Below are 19,217 nucleotides of genomic sequence, written 5' to 3'. Positions count from 1 at the left end.
GATATACAAAGTGAGGCGATTTGAAAGTTTGATTGAAAGACTGTAATGCGAATCTTGAATTAACGCTCAACCAATAATATGCTGTTATAAAATCACTGTTATTGATTATTCTACGTATTTGATGGTTATCTGGGTTTTTGTCACCACTGTCCGATATGTCAAATTCATAAGATATACTTGTCAACTCCGTCAGATATGTGTCAACTCCATCAGATTTATATTATTATGATAACAATACATAATGATATTTCATAGTTGTTGAAGAATGGTTGGTCATATTTGAAAATCTAACATGAGAATGAGTTTTGAAATTTGAAACACATCTTCATTGCTGTTAATTTTAAAGTAAACATTCTATTACACAGTTCAACTGAAGAACATAGAGGAAATGTGATATAAAATATCTATAGTCATATACATGTTGAAAATATTTTTTGTGGCCTCTGTCAGTCTTGGTGAATACTTGTGATCACAATTCTTCTCATGGGTCTAGCATAAATTGAGGGAAAATTAATTTGTGTTTTTGTTGTCTTACAGTGTTGACATAAGGAATGGCAAGGTAAAAAGCCCATTTTGATAAAAAGGATAAAAGCTGGGAGGTTGTATCAAAGTGTAGCTCAGTAGCTTAGTATATGTTGGAAACATATGTAATTTAATTTGCCTAAACATAAGGTTTGTATTTTTTCAACATTGCACCCTGTTTTGTCCCACTTCTCAAGAATCACTGAAATAATATATAAGATCATTACTCTTTTTCTGTCCGCTTGCTTACCCTCTGCTGCATTTTTCACATTTATGTCAGTCTCATCTCTGTTGCAGTCTGTGTAATATGTCTCATAACTGACCTTGTGTGCTTGTTTTCATCAGCAAACATAAAAAGCTGTGAGATGATGATATTTTGCCACCACTACACACAGCTACAGAGCAGGGTCACGCAGAGTTTATAGCCTGTTACCTTGTGGGTTGCGAGGCAGCAGCAGTGACACTGGGGGTCTGCTTGGCCTCATTTAAGGTTATTTGAAAACCAGCGAAGGACAGATTTGTCACGACAAACACAAGGAAGACAAATTGTCTTCAGAAGAGGTGAAATCATTTCACAACTCTGGCCTCCACATGGCCTTGGTATTCTTAGTTCAACCTAGAGTTGTCAACTATCAAATATAGACATACTTTAAATCTCCCTTTCCCATTTCTCTGTCTTTAACATTTGCTTTTGCATTTTCGGAGTGATGAGGGTCTGTGTTTATGAGTGTCTGGGGGAAATCTCCACTGTGGGAAGTTCCAGGAGGAGGTTAAGGCGACTGAAGGATTGAGCCTGGTGTGTCGCATTGTGATGAAGTGCTTCTCTGGAATGCAAAGCTGAGGGAGGAACTCAAACCCTGAGAGCTCTCCACATTATACTACAGGTTACAAACACACAAGTGATACGCAGTCTCATTCAAGATGTGTCTCTCAGAACACAGATAGCAAACAATGTAAAACTCAAGTCATGTTTGCAGAACCGTGTCCTTTACTCACATTGATTCAAGCACAAGCACTGTCAGTCAAGTTTTCTTTTCCTTTATTTTAACCCTTTTGTTAACTCTAAGGTGATGGATACATTAGCTGGCCTGAAATCAGACAATAAGGGAACGATATAGTTGAATTTATAATACTATATAATAGCTACTACTACTATCTATCTATCTATCTATCTATCTATCTATCTATCTATCTATCTATCTATCTATCTATCTATCTATCTATCTATCCATCCATCCATCCATCCATCCATCCATCCATCCATCCATCCATCCATCCATCCATCCATCCATCCATCCATCCATCCATCCATCCATCCATCCATCCATCCATCCATCCATCCATCCATCCATCCATCCATCCATCCATCCATCCATCCATCCATCCATCCATCCATCCATCCATCCATCCATCCATCCATCCATCCATCCATCCATCCATCCATCCATCCATCCATCCATCCATCACTTCAGTTAGAACAGTAGCCTAGCCTGGCTGCAGTTCCAACCTTTGACCTCAGGAGGGTAGTATGCACACATCTTTGATATGGCTGAAGCAGTTTCTTTTTTTATCCTCCCCACATTTACCAAAGATTGATATTTTCAATATATGAGGTTTACAATGAGGTTTGACAGGAGGGAAAGCGGCAATGATTCACACTGTTGACAATAATAAATACCATAAATAAATAACAGGTGCATGGTGCGGATAAAAGGGAAAAGTTTGCAATGCTGCCATGCTACACAGCCAAACATTTACTGTCTGGGAGGATTGTGTTAGTTGAGTGTTTATGGTGGTTTTGCATGTGCAAAATTTAAAACTATAGTAAAAGTCATTCAGCCTGTGTAAAAATGCAGTTGCTGCTTTTCTTTGAAAAATTCTGCAGCAGGTAACTCACTGCAATATTTGTTGTGGCTCCCATAAGAAGTGACCCTGTGTCTCTCGATTTAATCTCCAGATGAACAACAGTTGCACTGGAGACGTATGTAGCTGAATCAGGCATGAATCAAACCACAAAAAAACTTTGAGTAGAAGTGAAATCGGTGTCAAGTATAAGAGGAAGTGAATGTGTTTTTCATTTTAACAAAGTTTTACGTATCTGCTCGTTTGCAGGCCTTGAGGTCCCGACCGGCCTTCTCCTAAATCAATTTGCAAAAAACAGCCTGAGGTTAAGTTAATAGGAAAGACAGCATCATGAAAGAGAGTCCACTAGTCGGTCATTCATGTTACCATCAATGATGTAATTACTTACAAAACTGTGTTCGGGGAGCAGACCTCTCTAGTCCCACAAGCAAACTTCTACCTCAGTTCATGCAGAAGTGCACAGGCCTTGAAGGCATCATCCACCCATGCACGAGCCAATCAGCCAGGGTGCAGCTCCTTTCCTGAAGCTCTTTTCACATTTCCACTCCCCCACCCCTCCTCCTACTTACAGCAGTGGAATTAGAGGCTCTCATAACGGAAATCATCTCTTGGTGGTCGTGTGGTCCACTGTGGATAATATGCTTTCTGCTCAGAGCCTAATAAGCTCCCCCTGAGCAATATGGCAAGCTGAGTTCACCTGCCCCTTCCCCGGGCTGTGAGAACTCTTCTTTTTTAGCCTCATGTCATATGGAATATGATTCTTGAGGCTGCTGCAGCTCAAACCAAAAGCTCACTTGTCATTTGATGTAGGCAGAGCACATCCAGGGCGGAAGGTGGCGTAGGTCATCCGATGAAAACTCCACCAACATCTGGCAGCAAGAAAGTTGGAACCGTTACTTTATTGCATAAAACTTCCACCTATAACTATGTCAATGGGGATGAGAGTGAAGGTTAGAGTGCAGAACCGTAGGTGGGTTGGTCAAAAGGGAATAGTGAGCATGGAATTTTCTTAAAAAACAGCTCTGGGTATCACCATGCAGCACAGAGCTCTCCACCCAACGGGCCGCAACAAGCCTTGGAAGATTTCCAATCCAGAGCTTAGCCTGCAGATCTGTAGTCTCAGTACTAGCCCACGCCTGCCCTGTCAGATCTAATCTCTTGGCCGCATGCCGTGAAATGGGACTTATTAGGAGTTTAACTGAGATCAGCCCAGCCTCCGATTGGAGGCGAGCAAAGGAAAAGGGAAATCACTCACCTGCAAAATCTCAAAAATCGCAAGAACCGGGTGGCATAAGGGCTGGATATAAGTCACCAGAGGCTTTGCTGTACACCACTACGAGCTCTCACCCTTCTGTCTCCGGGATGCATCATCTGCTAACTTCTAATTAGAAACCAAAGAGGAAAGATGGATTTGAAGTTTCTATTGGAACTGGTCCCAGTATGATATCTCAAAGGGCTTAAAGGGACAGACTTCTGAGCCACATGCTTCCAAAACTCTTGCCTCCTCACATTACTCTCACACTGTGTGTTTGCATTTCAGCAACGAGATTCCTAGCTGCGTTCTTAGTACAAATGATAGATTTAACACTACACTGCATCCATAGCTGCGTCTGTGACGCCCACAGCTCATCCTTTACTTATTCTTACACCTCAGACAACTGCATTACAAACTAGCAAACAACATTTTGTTTTAACTGCTGCAGTGGAAAGTGAGCAATTCCATTTTTTAAATACCTGTCATTACTTAATTTAGTTTTTCTCCAGGCTTTATAAACAACCTGAATGCCAAAACTGTGGAAGACAAATGTGCACAACAGAGCAATTACATCACACGCCAACTGAAAGAAAAGTAATGTTGGGTGATATATGTTTTGGAGCCGTGCTAGTGGCATCCTCAAGGGATGACAATGATGGCACGTTGGTCCAGACTGGAATATGTCATCAACTATTGGATGGATATCTGTCAAAAGATGGATGGCTTTGAAGCTAGATTTAGAAATGTAAATCCCCCTTAGGGTGAAATGTTATACATTTGATTATTCTCTGATAATTCCTCTATGGCGTCATCATCTATGGCGTCATCATAAAAACTCAGAATGTCAAAACAAATTTGGTTTATGACCAAAGAAACTGCCATACTGATGACAGTGCAATCAGACTCAGCTGCACTTGTGTTTAGTGCTGAACAGTTTCACTGAATCTAGGCACAATATGCAACATAAATAACAGCACTTTTTTTCATACTTTATCTTATATCCACTTGTTGCAACAAAAGCTTGAAAACAAATGTACAATGCTTATGCTTTTTGTTGGCACTGTCAGTGAGAGCATGCATCATATCCTGGAATTGGTTAACCTAAATGGAATGCAGCCATCATTAATTTGACTATTTCCACTTGTGCCTTTTTCTACTTTGACAAATAAAAATGTCCTGTCTACATTTGCCATTAAAAATGTAATGGGCCAAACTGATTATTAATTATCAGAATGCATTTACATTAAACATACACCTGCCTTTGTTGGAACCTCTCCATACAGGTATCTCTGGCTGTACAGCCTGACATCAAAACCCCATACCACCCAGACACACACACACCCTCCACCCCCTGCCCCAGGGGTTCCTCACCAAACTGAGCAGTGTTGACCAACCTTGGGTTGAGGTACACATGTGTGTGTCCCGAACGGGAAAGTGGAGATGATCGATGTATTGCTGTAGTGACGGGAATGCTGATTGCAGAAAATATTTGAGTCAGAGGCAGAACTAGACAGTGGTTAGAATTATAAGCTTTTTTCTCAGCCAAATTTCATTTAAATGTGACACGTGCATGGCATGATGGATAGCTATTATATTTATTATTATTTTTATTATATTTCAGAAAACAGATAATGAGAAGCAATTGGACACATTTATTACTGTGAATAGGAACACTGTTTTTTTTTATTTGATTTCCCAACAAAATATGCCAATAATTTCTTCTTTTTTTTAACTGCACCATCTTGTGTTTAATTTGATTCCACAGTGATACAAACTGATGCAAAACATGTTGGCATTAACCAGTTCCATGTATTTGTGATTCACTGCCTCAATTATATGAATGCTGAAGGAATACCTGGGAAGAAGGGCGAACATGTGACGGATAGTGTCATCAAAGTCTGTAACCCATTTCCTTGTTTGCGAGGCAGCGCAGATCCTGGTATGTAACTCCCCCCCTGTCAAAGTTATATGCGTGGGCGTGGATGCACTTTGGAGAAAGATGAGACAAAATGTGGTAGAGTCAGTGTATTTGTGGCGTGTGTTAAACCCCTGCATGCTCGGGGTATGCACCTGGTGCAAAACCACAGAACGTTTAAATCACAACAGCCATATAAAAAGGACCAGTCCAGTTATTTATTTTCTATGTGCAGCTTTCCTGTCCTGTTCTCTCCAGCCAGCTGAGCCTCTCCGGCTCAGAGTTTGATCGTTATGTGAAGCCAGACATGTACAAGGCACAACGCAATGAACACGAAAGGCTCTGCAAACACCCAGCCTCTGGTACACAAACACTTACTCATGCAAACTCTCACACCTATCCAAACACACATTTTCTTTTTAATATGCCCTTCTTTCTCACTCTCTCATTGGTTAAAGAGGCTAAACCCCCCCACTAAAAACAACAATTCACACACTGTCCCTGTCTGCCATTCTCGGCACTTCATATTCGCTCTCAGAATCCCATTCATCTCAACAATGGAGACGAGGAGAGCGTCAGTTCCATACTTTTTTTTGAAGGTGCCAACCAATCTGTCCACCTGACAAAATTCATGAACATGCCACTTTTAGTGAAGGAGGAAGAAAGGTCGTGTTTGAATAATGATTCTGTGCTGGAGAATGAACTAACGCCCCGGTGTCTGTCTGAGTTTTTGCAAATGTTCTTCAGGTGGGTAAGGCTGGGAGATCACAGGTTAAGTGTTTGTTAAAGACACTTCATAAAATGCAGGATACACTTTCCTCAAAGTAAAATGAAATGCTCAAACAAGGGACAAAGGGAGAAGGTTCAAGTGAAAACACACACAATTACTAACTCGAAAAACATTAATTACAGCTTCCCTTCGCCTAAAATACAAGCAAAAGAAAAATAAACACAGATAATCAGAATGATGATGATAAGATGCTTTTGTTCACTGGTATTAGCACATGGTCAGACATTTTGCGTCCTGACAAAATGAAAAAGCCATTTTATTGAAGGGTGTGTTGGTCCACCGTGGGTCATCAGTGCAAAGGACAGGGAGTAAGGTTTCAGATGAAAGAGACAGTAGGCAGGCAGAGGCCTCATAAGGAGGCAATACTAACCCATACAGGTGGATGGATATAAGTGTCATTAGGAATAGGCAGGGCTGTCTGGCATCCCACGTTTCTGGCACAGAGACAGTAAGATCAATTCAGGGGTGTGTGTTGCTTGTTCCTTTAAATGCTAGGTTAAACATGAATTCAATCAGATTGCTCTGAATTTACACCCGTATATGCAGCCTTGTATGAAATACCGTAGGAGTCATGTTGTGTCATTCCCTTAAGCTACAAGATCGTATTAATTCATTCTTTTTAATAGTCACTCTACTTTAAGCTCTGTTCTGGTCTCCACTGAGAAACACCTGGCTCTCGAGCAGCTTAATACATCACCATGTTCACCAGCTCCAGTCGCTTTGTCACGTTGTTCTGCTGAGCAAGTAGAGTACAGTCTGTTTATCGTTATTGTTTAAACGACTGCCTGCTGTGTCAGGAAATGACAGTAGGTTGAGAGTGAACCAAAACATTAATGTTGGAAAAAAACAGAACGATGAACCAAGAGACGCTGAAGAGCTTCATAGAGCTAATGCCATTCAATTATTGTAAAGGAATGGATTATTGCAGCCTTTTAGTAACTCTATTCTGAACTGGATGTAAATAATAATAATAATAATAATAATAATAATAATAATAATAATAATAATAATAATAATAATAATAATGAAAAAGAGAAAAACCATGACCCTATAGTAAGCGTACTGTAGATTTACCAATTGCTACAAGGAGGTTTCTCCTTTACACCAACTTCATTCTGTATTCATCATTAACCCAGGAACACCTCATCCATGAGTCACATATGAACTACAATGCATCTGGACTTAACTATGTGCGTATGTAATGGTATGTTGGGGTCCAATAATCAGCACACACTTAGGTCATAATTCATATGGTAAATAGTTCAATCATCAATCTGTGGAATGGAGTGGTGGCCCCCAGTGGACTAGAGCATCTACTGAAGAGTGATTCACTGTCCATATCTAAATACTCTACAAGGAGAGAAAATGTAGTCGGAGTGAATGGGAACATGCATGACACCTTCAGACTCAAGCCGGAATATTATCTCTTAACACATTTACAGTTTCACATTGTGTGCAGTGCACTAGCTGTCCAGCTGCTATGTTTGATCAAAGCTTGAGGCTGGCATGCAGGCGAAAGCAGCTTCCAAGATGCCAAGCACGTACAGTAGCAGGTGAAAATCGCCGGACTTGTAACAACTTGTCTTTGCGTGATCCTTTGCAGAGTTGTCGGAATAATAAAGTGAAATGATGCAATTTTATGTGCAAACATACCCCTATCTCACCACCACCACCACCCCGCCCCCACTTTGGATTATAAAGTGAAGGCTGGATGAAGCTCTGCTTTCAAGGCTTGACCCTGCTCCCTGGTGATACTGCATTCAGTAAGAAAAGACTACAGCTCATCCTAATTATTTCTACTGATGGGCCTATCCATCAACAGAGACATTCTAAAAGAGGGATGCGAGTGAGCAGGAGGAGGTTCAACTACTCTTTTTCTGTTGGATCTTTCCACTGTGTTGTTTTTCCGTGTTGTTTTTTCATTTATATCTTTTACCCTTTAAAACACCCTTTCTTATTGCTTCTCCTTCCCCTCTTTCCTAGAGTCGTTTCATTCTCTATACACCAAAGCGTGCCTTTGTTTGTTCTGAAATATATACTTTGCAAGGTAGTATAATAATAAGTCGATAACACAAATGCACTGGGTTGTCTTGGACATGGCTTATCATAATGACAAGCAAGCGATCTTCGTTACGAATGAGTCCTGGTGAATTCAGAGAACCTATTTTGCTTTAATCTTCATATGAGGATTCCATGACAAATGTCCACGGTCTAGGCACATCGGGTCATTAAATTCAGATTTATAAGATTGATATCAATACTTATCAAAACACTAACGCCCCCTTATGCCATCAAAGGCCCCAGGCGCCTATTCTTCCCTCGTGAAGGGAGAGACGGATAGACCTAAGGAATGGACAAGAGAAAGAGAAGGGAAAAGGATAGATAGATAGATAGAGAGAGACAGAGAGAGAGAGACAGAGAGAGAGAGTGTCCTCGCAGCAGTGAGAGTGCGATTCACCATCACAGCATTGGCTGACGTCCCCTGATAACAATGGTAAGGGATTAATCAGTATTCTGTGCATAGCTTAGGGCTGCACTAGTCCTTTATCAAAGCAGCGACTGCAGTCTCCCTCTAAAGGTAAGGTTAAAATGGAGATTACGCTTTGTTCCTGCTCACCCCCTCTAATGAACCTTATCAGCGCTCACTACCCATCTCTTCATTCTGTCTCGCTGGCAGAATAACACACCTTCTGCCCTCGTTTCCCCCTCTGAGGCGGAAAACAAAGAAAAGCTCTCTGTTTTCTGTGTCTCTTTTTAAGTGCAACGGGCCAGTCACCCTGTTGTCTCCTTCACTTCCGCTTAGAGTCATTCACATTGAAAGCGTTTACACGTCTCGGCTGCTTAGCGGCTGTCCCGTTCAATGTCTAAACAATGTGTCAAAATCCCGCAACCATGTGCACATTATGCTTTAGATATAATTACTTCCTGCTTTCATCCAATTTAAAATTCACTGCAAACCAGCCCACACTCATGTCCACAGTTAACAAGAAAATCCATTTTTTCTGACTAAATTAAACATCTTGTTATTGCGAGTCCAAAGCCATCCGTCTCACATGCAAAACCACGACCCAATTCATACACCTGCTAAATTACGGCAGTTAGATATAATAGAAAAATTAAACAGCAAACACCTGAAGATGAAGATATAATTGGACAACATTCATGCTCATTTGACAGCATGTAATACGCCGTCAGTATCTTACACTTCATGAGGTAAATTCAGTAAGTTAAAACAAAGAATATTTCAAATGTAGACATTTCATTATTGGAGATTTTAGGTATCCAATGAACACAAGTTGGCCCTCACAAACTAATGCTAACACCTCGTTAATATGTAGAAATCACATGTTACAACCAGGTTACAACATATATACAAACAAACTGCCAAAGCTAATGTTAGCTTGCTAACATGATACCTGGTCACGTTCAAAAAGTAAAAGGGGTACTCTGAAATCCACATTTATGAACAGACATTTGAGCAAAATACTGATTAATTATGCCGTAATCTGGGAAGATTTTTAATTACATTTAATAAAAGTGGCACAGCATTCCTTAACAATATGACATCAGGAGCCAATTAGATATTTCTGAGATGTAAACTAATTATCTATGAACACATTACAAACAATACAAAGTCATACCTACATTCACAAAGGATATGGAATTAGGTACATCCCTTTTGTTTCTGACGCTACAGTGATTTCCTGTTAATTTATTTTTGGTTGGACGACACTACAGAGAGAGTAGCCTAGTGACCAATTTACTCACGGCTTAAGTTTTGATAGCTATATGACTGATGTCTGATGGTGCAACCCAATATAAAGCCACTGATTTGAAACTAGCGCCTTGCTACTAAGAACATATGGAAGCACTGCACCTTCAAAAGACCAGGAGGATCTTGGTGGCACTAGTTCAATTTGAAAATGTATAAAACATCACCTTTGTTTTCTGGTTTCCCCCCTGTTTTCACTTGCAGAGCGGAATCACACACTGGTCGAACAACAGCAGCCTTTACACCTGGAGCAGGAGGCAGACTTATATGTGAACATCCACCATGCATGCCATTCAACTGAAAGAGCTTCCGAGTGTTGTTTGAACATGAAGGTGGCATCTTGTCGGCACGTCGACTCTGTGATCCTCTCAGCCTTCAACAGGCTCAAGAGGAGCTGCAATGAATCACACTGCAGATTGTGGAAAATAGAGGAAAGCGAAGAAGCCAATTAAGGAACCAATATATACACCTAAATTCAATTGCTTTAGGTTTAAGGTCTGTCTTTCAGTATTTTAAGACATGTAAATGCCCATTTTTCAGAATACATACAGTAGTACATTTAAATGTGGATGTGTGTACTTGTAAGTATGTGATCAACATTGTTTTTTTTAAAGAACGTTGTGTTTGCAGGGCATCTCTGGAGAGTGATAGACCTTGAGGAAAATGCATCCCCCCCAGGCTATGTTGTTATCATGATGAGGCAGGATTTAAACAGGCAAAGTCAAAAGAAATGGTCACACGAGATGTAAGAGGGGTAATTTGACAAGGTGTCCTCGGATTTCTCAGAATATATTAATTTCCTACATTTCATCATCAGGCTCAACAACAGAAAAACAGTTTCTCTCTTTTCCCCAGGCCCCGTGCAACCTTCTCATTTTCCAAAATGAGTGTGCAGGGAGGGCCAGCTTAATAAAGGATGTGGCAGTTTGGTACAAGTTTAGATTCCGCCTGTCTGCTCTTAAAAGACAATGGTTTCCCTTGCAAGAGTTACATCCTGATGTATTCATCGTTTCTCTATTCAACTGAAGAATTTTTCTCATCGGTCTCTGAGTCACATTCATGCATCTCAAGCAACAATATCAGTTTCGATGTGAATAATAGGATGCAGCTACATGGGAGAAACTGGAGGAAAAGGGAAATGCCAGAACATACATTTTATTCTATTTACTTTTTTTTAGTAACTACATAGTTATGCATAAACTACTACATTTATTCTTAATTTTAGTAACTACTACATAGTTAAGCATTATCTACTACATAGGTTTTTAAATATATTTTAGTATACTTAAGTAGTAGGTAATGCATAACTACGTACTAAAAAAACACATGTAGTAGTTACTAAAAAACAAACAAAAAAAACTATGTAGGTAATGCATAACCATGTAGCAGTTAGTAAAAAAACATACAGTAGTTACGAAATGAGAAGAAAAACCTATGTAGTAGGTTGTGCATATCTATGTAGTAGTTAAAAAAAATTTAACTAAAAAGATAAAACATATATATTTTTCCTCCAGCCCCTTCTATTCCATTGCTGCAGTCACCATTCGTACTGCCGACTTCAGTCTTCCATCATAAATGACCCTAGTGAACTCTGCCTACCAGCCTATTTCAATTTCTAAACTCTTCTTTTATATACTTTTAAACTGTATCCTTTTTAGATATTTTTTTATTTCATGAACTTTTTGTTGGGCTGAAATGTAGATCTCAGCATGCAATTTGCATGCTTGCCTTCGGCTACCTTTTGTATATGCACTATTGTTTACACTGAATCTCTGCAAAAATGCCCAAGTCATTTCTCTGCATGAATGCCCTTTCTAAACCAACAGGCTTTGGATGAATTCTAAATGACTTGTGTGCTTCACTCTCCACTTTCTCTCTCAGGCCACTCACATCCAGAGCTGGCATGATAAATCTGTATGCACATCTGCCAAACCATCCCAGTCTTCTCTATCCACCCCCCTCCCCCTTCCATCTCTCAGTCCCAGACCCATTTCATTTGAGGTGTAATTGCGGGTGCAGATCTGTGGCAGCGTGTGGAGAGGAGTGATTGCTGTGCTCCACTGAGTGCTGAGGATGAGATAGAAGAGAACAGTGCCCAGGAGACTCCATGCTGCTATAGCCGGTTACCTAGACTCGTAGCTAGCTCCAAGCGCACTATAGTGCCAACGGGAAGCTGAAGTTGGCGTTTGCCGGTTTCATTCCCTCTGTCTTTTCTTCCCTCTCTCTCATTCTCGACCTCTTTCACACTTGACTGTCTCCCCTGTGGTAGCAATTCTTATTCCCTTTTCAGCCGTCTTTCTCTCATATTGTCTCTCCTACTTTTGCTTCGGATGATCTATCTATCTATCTATCTATCTATCTATCTATCTATCTATCTATCTATCTATCTATCTATCTATCTATCTATCTATCTATCTATCTATCTATCTATCTATCTATCTATCTATCTATCTATCTATCTATCTATCTATCTATCTATCTATCTATCTATCTATCTATCTATCTATCTATCTATCTATCTATCTATCTATCTATCTATCTATCTATCTATCTATCTATCTATCTATCTATCTATCTATACATCCATCCATCCACCCATCCATCCATCCATCCATCCATCCATCCATCCATCCACCCATCCTAAAGTCCTTTGATATGGACCTGATTTACAATATTTCTCTGTGTGTATTATTTCTCTTCCACACACAGACAAGCATGCATATTCAATTCGATGAGCTCCTGCAGCTTTATCCATGCTAGGGCTCTACTTACCTATTGCCATGCCTGGTACCTTCACATTTTCAATTCAGCATTCACTTGGCTAGAAAAGTAAACACAAATATGTACAACCGTGGCCTTTCCCAAGTGTTGCCGCGTGGAGCCTTAGTTCCGCAGTAGATAAGGGAAGCAGTCGACCTCGAACTTGGGAAACAGTTTGTAGGTTTACTTGGAAAAGTTTTTGGATCGATCAGCTGGGCAGCTTTCAGAACTACACAAGGCTGTTAGATTTTGCTATCAAGACACACTGCGTGTGTGTGATGAATTTTCTTTTTACCACAGCGGCTGGCCTCAAAACTTTAACAATCTCTTGGGGGGAAGCTAGTAATCAAGTCCCCCAAACTGCATAATTACACCAACAGCCAACTGTTTAAGCCCACCAGCCTCCAGTGGTTCCATGCCAACGTATTAAACGGTATAGCCTGTAATTATCTTCAAGACACATAGAGTATAAAGTGCGTATATGGACAGAGGAAAATATTAAGCTAGCACCCCTGTGAATTTGGACCCAAGCAATTACAGTTTTTCTCAGTTGCTTTAGTGCTTTTCTCAGATCAGAATGAAAATTCTCATAACTATTAGTTCAACCTCCGCAACATTTAGTAATTTGAGCACATCATAGTAGCAATTTCTCCTTCCTCTGAACAAATTGCAAATGCTTTTGGACATGTATCAGTTGCTTTCATACAATTATCTGCTGTTTTATAACATTGTCATTTGCTTATGTCATGTCAGTCAAAATGAACTATACTTATGGATGCTGAATAGTCGTTCCCAATAAAACTAATAGTCTTCATTTTATTGCTTGAGTCATTACATACAAAATTGTTGAACTAATTATCAGATTCTGTCGAGCAAATTTTATACCTTTCTGTATAATTTTTTCCTGGAAATGTCTCCTAAATTGAACAGTTGCTCTCAGGTGGACTTCAGCTTTCACTCACGAGGAGGTGTGTGAAGTATTAGTTGTACTTTCCTCGCTGCATTGCAAGGGATAATATCCGTTGTGATGTAGATGAAAATACGTGGCCAGACAGACAGGAACGTCTGGATGGGCCAGAATGATTTACCTATATATGTTCAGTAACAATATGTCCTGTTATATTGTTCACATTTGTGCACAGCTCTACCCAAAGGGTGTTTTTTTATGTTTGTTCTAAATAAGTGACTGAAGTGTATTTTTCTTTTGCACATTTTGATGACACTGGTAGTTTCATTGACATGAATACTTGCTTTTGAGGAATAGACTATCCATTTTGAGCAAGTGACGTACTTTTGCAGGTTATCCTCTAGGTTTTGCAGTTTGCACTAATTGTTTTGAGAAATGCACTAACTGCTGTGCAAATGTTAATAGTGATGTGAGAAAAGCACCAATGCCACTGAGAAAAACTGTAAGTCCCAACATGCCACAGTATGGCAATCACATACAGTCCCCTCCATAAGTATCGGAACAGTGAGGCCAATTCCTTTATTTTTTGCTGTAGACTGGAAACATTTGGGTTTGACACCAAAATATGAATATGAGACAATAGATCAACATTTCAGCTTTCATTTCCAGGTATTCACATCTGGATCTGATACACAACTGAGAAGATAGCATTTTTTGAAAAGGAACACCACATTTTTAGGTGAGAAAAAGTATTGGAACAGATAGACTTAAAATAAATTAAAGTGAATAAGACTTAATATTTTGTTGCAAAGCCTTCGCTTGCAACAACTGCATCAAGCCTGTGACCCATTGACATCACAAAACTTTTGAATCCTCCTTTTTGATGCTTTTCCAGGCTTTCACCGCAGCCAGTTGCTGTTTGTTTACTCTCTTCAGTCTCCTCTTTAGCAGGTAAAATGCTTGCTCTATAGGGTTTAAGTCTGGAGATTGACTTGACCAGTCTAAAACCTTCCATTTCTTGACCCTGATTAACTCCTTTGTTGTTTTTGCAGTGTGTTTTGGGTCATTATCTTGCTGCATTATGAAGGATATTTCAATCCATTTGGTTGCATCTTTCTTTAAATTGGCAGACAAAATGTTTGTGTAAACTTCATTTAGCTGTTGCCATCATGTGTTACATCATCAATGAAGAATAATGAGCCCGTCCCAGAAGAAGCCATGCAAGCCCAAGCCATGACATTGCCTCCACCGTGTTTCACAGATGAGCTTGTATGCTTGGGGTCATGAGCAGATCCTTTCTTTCTCCAAACTTTAGCCTTTCCATCACTTTGGTAAAGGTTCATCTTGACAACAACACAGTAACACATGATGGCAGCAGCAAAATGAACTTAGAAGTCTACAGAAACATTCTGTCTGCCAATTTAAAGAAAGATGCAACCAAACTGATTGGAAGATCCTTCATCATGCAGCAAGGTAATGACCCTAAAAAAAGGAGTTCATCAGGGGAAAGAAATGGAAAGTTTTAGACTGGCCAATTCAATCTCCAGACTTAAACCCTATAGAGCAAGCATTTTACCTGCTAAAGAGGAGACCGAAGGGTGTAACCCCCCAAAACAAACAGCAACTGAATGAGGCTGCGGTAAAGGCCTGGAAAAGCATCACAAAAGAAGAATGCAAAAGTTTTGTTATGTCAACAATGGGTCACAGGCTTGATGCAGTTATTGCAAGCGAAGGATTTGCAACAAAATATTAAGTCTTATTCACTTTAATTTACTTTAAGTCTATCTGTTCCAATACTTTTGCTCACCTAAAAATGTGGTGTTCCTTTACAAATAATGCTATCTTCTCAGTTGTGTATCAGATCCAGATGTAAATACCTGGAAATGAAAGCTTAAATGTTGATCTATTGTCTCATATGCATATTTTGGTGTCAAACCCAAATGTTTCCAGTCTACAGCAAAAATAAAGGAATTGGCCTCACTGTTCCGATATTTATGGAGGGGACTGTACACTGGGTTCTTTGGCTTGATTGCATGACATTGACAGGCAAAGCCTTCCCAAAATTGGCTCCCATAAGAAATTAACTTGTGCCTTTGCGATACATATTCTGAGCGGGTCTATTTTGGTAGGGTGAATATACAGACTCAGCTCCCTGCTCTGTGTCTCGGCCTTGAGATCCACAGGAGGGACTCAGGAGGGAAAAGATTTTGAGCCGGGGAGTAGTTGCTCCTCAGGATGCTCCGGGCCTTCACAGGCAATGATTTATTCAGGAAGTAAGCGTAGAAGCAGGGCCACGGGGCCTCCCCTGCCATCATTTAGGTGCATGGGCCTGCTTCATTCATCCTCCCCTGTTATTGATTAATTCATGGCCCTGATTAAACTTTCACAAGTTGCCAATTGTCCTTCACAACGTCTGACTCCCCTGTCGATCCAGAGCCAGTGGGGACGGCTGCCCTCCTGATAATGGGAGAAGATGCCGCCGCTGCTCGGGAACGTTCACGCCCTCATCAGACAGAATGGCTCTCTCTCTCGCTCTCTGAATATTTTACAAATCGCAGTCCATTATAATTCTTTTTTTGGTTTTCCAGTGAGAGATTACTTAAATATTGATGATATGGTGATTCATCAATAATTGTGAGCTGCTGGGATAACAACCCACATATGGGCGAAGGAGAGTATCAATCAAGCAGTCAATCATCTCGTATCAGAGTGCCTGCATGCACACTGTATTCTGTATTAATCAAAGGTGTTTTGCTTCAAGGCCATTAAACAAAAATGCAATATGGTCAAATGTCTTATATCTCATTATTTATAAAGCCATAAAGAAGCTGTGGCAGGAGACATCGTTTAAAAATACTGTAGGTGCAAATGGAAAGATTTCTTAGATTAATTATCCAGCTAGCAGCCATACACACACTTAGTTGAAGAAACAGCAGGGAAGCTCTCGGAAAAGCTGTGATTTAAGATCTAAATGACCACGTTGGAGCCAGAAAACTGCAAAACTTTTATTGCCGAGAAAGTATGTTACTAACAAGGCAGAGGGAAAAGCATGAGTGTTGTGTTGAAAAAGTTTCCCTGAAGTAACAGCTTAATTATCATACACACTTGGGCTCTGTCTTCTGAACTGCTTTTTCCCCTTTCCTATTCCCCTTTTCTCAAGGCTATATAAAGCAAGAATAGCCTTTCTGACTATGAGAAATCACTTTCATTCCTTTGCGAAAATATAGTCAAAACCTACATTTATTCGCACCCTCCTGATATGCAGAGGTGCACACACACGCACACACAAGCACGCATGCACGTGTGCACACACAAACAGAGAAAACAAATATCGCTATACGTTAACTTTGCTATTGGGATATGATTTGTATCTCCACAGCGATAGATCAAACTCATATCCCTAACAATATGATGACGCCCATGCATATTTCGATATGAGAAAAGAGAGCGCTCATTTGTGTGAGTGTGTGTGTGCTGTGGATATGTGCTGAGTGCTGACCCTATTGTGTGTAGAGCCGTGAATGTGCGGGCCTCAGAAGTGTAGACTGACTGTGTTTTTACTGACCCACTAAACACAGTGGAACATCAGCATGTGTTATTGAATGCAGCTTATGAAAGGGCTGTTGTGTCACAGCTGTGTGTGTAGTGTGTTTGTTTTAGTGGATGTGAAGAAGTTGGCAGCCTGATACCAGACACGGACCTCTCTCATCCACTGGACAGGAGCCAACGATGTCTCATTGAACTGGCAGCAGATGGTCGTCAAACATTTGTTGGGCCCTCACAAGAAATATTATTATATTTGTATTATCATTGAAGGGTGTACTGTATTGTGATCCAATTCTGCTCAACCTGGGCCGGAAAACATTTGCAACGTACGTAACCAAACTTTGCAACAAGGACATTAATTGATGCACAGCCGTGATCACGATGCATTTAAAGGTATAGTGTGTAGAATGTATTACATAAGGCATTTTTATGAACAGACTAGAAATGGAATACGTGTTTCTACATTACGGAACGGACAAACTTAACAGCCTGACGCGTTTTATACTGTATATCCGTATAGTGGGAGCATTGCAATCTAGAATCTCGCCACTAGAGGCAGCTAAATACATTGCTATTACACAGTGTATCTTGGAGGAGAAGACTGAAGCTTAGTGCGAGCAATTACTTTACAATGTTTTATGGTTATAATAAGGTTTATCTAAATGAAGACATGCCACAACCATTCTCAATATCTTGCAGTTAAACATAAATTGAATAGACTATACCTATACAATATACGCAATACATTGAATCAAAATAGAGAGTTGAAGAGATATGATGAGCAAAATTTCACATATGGAATTCAAACACTGTTGACAAAAACACCAGATCATATCTCACCTTTAGATTATTATATGAAACATCGATAATATAAAATGATTGCTTTGTAGCAGCTTTAATGTTGTTGTCCTGTTGTATGTGAATCAAAGAAAGACTGATAAATCACTGGGATTTCAGTTAATAGATACACACTCTTTGCAGTGTGTACGCGTGTGTGTTTGTATGGCAGGGAAAGCACTATGTCACATAGACTTGTGTAGTTAAACAGCCCTTCTTCTCCTGTTCAGGGAGGGCCCAGCTTGGAGGATGTTGGATGGGTATTTAATAACTCAAGTGTTATCCAAACCGCCGACCTAAAATTAGTCACCCGCACTCAGTTGCCATGGAGAGTATCAGACAGGGCTTTTGTCTGTGTGTCGGTGGAGAGGCATAAATCCTGCAGCCCTGCGATACAAGCCGCCAGATTAGAAACATGGGAATGTGCAGAATGCATCCATTCCATCTCTCCGTTGTTTCTCCGCTCACTTGGTTGATACATCCCCTCGTTCCAATTTCCCTCTCCTTGCCACCTCTCTGAAGGGAAAAATGGACTCCTCTCTCACTACCATTGTGAAACCAGCCATTCTACTCTGTTTTTCCTGTGTTAGACTGTCCTCCTTTGTGAGCATTTCTTTTTTGATATAGGCACTTTGTTTATTCTCATTTCTACACTTTCTTTTCTCCCCCTTTTTTCTGTCTTCAATTACTTCCTCTCTCTCTGTCTCTTTCTCGGTCTCATTGTTTTTGCTCTCTTCCTCCTCCAGTCCCTCTCAGATTAGGGGTTGCATGGCGTTGCCCCCTCCATGAAGGCACCATCCCACTGTAAACGAATGGGTCTGTCACACCGCAAACAATCTGCATTCATCATGTCTTATCTGCTCGGGCCTCCGCGGCAGCATGGCATGACGCCCGGGGGCAGAGCAAATGTGTTTTGGGCCCCGTGGCAATGCAGGGTCAAGGTCTGCGGCTCAGGGAAATAGCGAGCTGGGCTCAAGGCTTATTTGGCGAGCTGGTGCTGGATTTGAGCATCAGGCTGTGGAGGAGAGGGGGGACAGGCGGCTTGACTTA

The sequence above is a fragment of the Ammodytes marinus genome, assembly GCF_949987685.1.
Source record: "Ammodytes marinus genome assembly, chromosome: 19".
In the NCBI taxonomy this organism is placed as follows: Eukaryota; Metazoa; Chordata; class Actinopteri; order Uranoscopiformes; family Ammodytidae; genus Ammodytes; species Ammodytes marinus.
Note: the sequence above shows the minus strand (reverse complement) of the source record.